The sequence below is a fragment of the Phyllobates terribilis genome, unplaced genomic scaffold (genome assembly GCF_046119375.1).
Source record: "Phyllobates terribilis strain yellow unplaced genomic scaffold, ASM4611937v1 Scaffold_1__5_contigs__length_1240528914, whole genome shotgun sequence".
Lineage (NCBI taxonomy): Eukaryota > Metazoa > Chordata > Amphibia > Anura > Dendrobatidae > Phyllobates > Phyllobates terribilis.
Window position 1 is genome coordinate 315,878,474 of NW_027362761.1, and position 1,605 is coordinate 315,880,078.

Consider the following 1,605-nt stretch of genomic DNA (forward strand, 5'->3'; position numbering starts at 1 on the left):
CTCTTCAGACTATCTAACTCTACCAGGAAGCACAATCCTGTCCCTATAACTTAGCCCTCCCCCTATGGGTTAGTCCCAGCGGTTACCTACTTCTGACTCTGCTATCTGTTGCTGGACAGAACTTTCTTACAGTACACACTATGCAGTATATTACTTTACTTATCTTACGCTATACATTCCCTGTAACACTGCTATACACTATACATATTATACTAACAATACTTATATTATATCTTTACCTATCACATCCTGCATTACTATACATTATGGGTATTACACTTCAATACTTACCACACTCTATTTTATAATACATCACACCAGAACACATCCCATGGGACAATACATACAGTGACAAGCAAAAGGGTAGCACTAGCAACGTTTTGAACTTTTGACTTTCAGGCTCCATATCTCAACATCCACTACAGTTTCATACATGAGACTACCATCATTTTATAGACAATCATCTTGGTTATTTATACATATATTTGTCTTGCAACTATTTTGCATATGCTTAATTATGCAGATTCTTGTCATGTCACTGCATTGTTACTGTTTTGCTCCTAAAAATCAAAATTGTAATTTTTATTATTTTGTTAGTATTTTTAGTATTTTGTAATCCACTTTTGGCTTTCAACACTGACTGTATCCTTCTGGGCATGATCTCGATCAGATTCAAACATGTCTCAATCGAAATCTGTTCCTAGGTCTCTTCTACAAGTTCCCAAAGTTGGTGCATACTGGTTGACTCACTTGAGTATAGCTTTTTCTTCAACTCTACCCACAAGTGTTCGATTAGGTTGAGGTCTGGAGACTGTGAGGACCAATCCAGTACCTCTACTTCTTTGTCATTGAACCATTTCTTCGCCAATCTTGACGTATGCTTTGGGTCGTTGTCTTGCTGGAACACTGTCATCCTTTTCTTACCCATAATACTAGAGTGTACGGAGTAACTCATCTTGTAGGATACTCACATATAGCTCAGCATTGAGACCACCATTGATCCTGGTCAAGTATCCAATTCCTTTGGCTGTGAAACAACCCCATATCATCAGGCTTTCTCCACCTGATGATATGGGGTTCCTTAAATTTCTTGATCCATTAGCCTCTTTTTCCCTTGTTTCTTCCGGACCCATTTGCATCCATCAGAGCCTAGTCTATTGACTTTCATCTCATTGCTCTAAATCACTCGTTTCCAATCTTCTATTATCCACTTTTTGTACTTTTTTGCAAACTCAAGCTGACGCTTCTTATGACGATATTGAAGTCGAGGCTTCTTCACACGTTTTCAAGCCACCATTCCAGACTTGTGTAACGTGCTGGCATGGATATCTGTGATCTCACTATTATGAGATATACAAGCCGCCTCCTTCTGCCGTGTTTGTCGCACCAGAACCAATAATAGACCTTGTGATGAGCCAACTTGTTCACGCCAATATTTTGCCTGGATGTCCACCTCTTGACTTTTTGAAAGACGGACTTCATTTTATATTTTTCCAACTGCAGTTTGGCAATTTTGTTGGCCGAGAGACTGCTATCGGTGAGCTGGATGATGCTGTTTCTCTCTTCTTGGAAAATCTTCATGGCTGCTCCTCGATTCAAACCAGT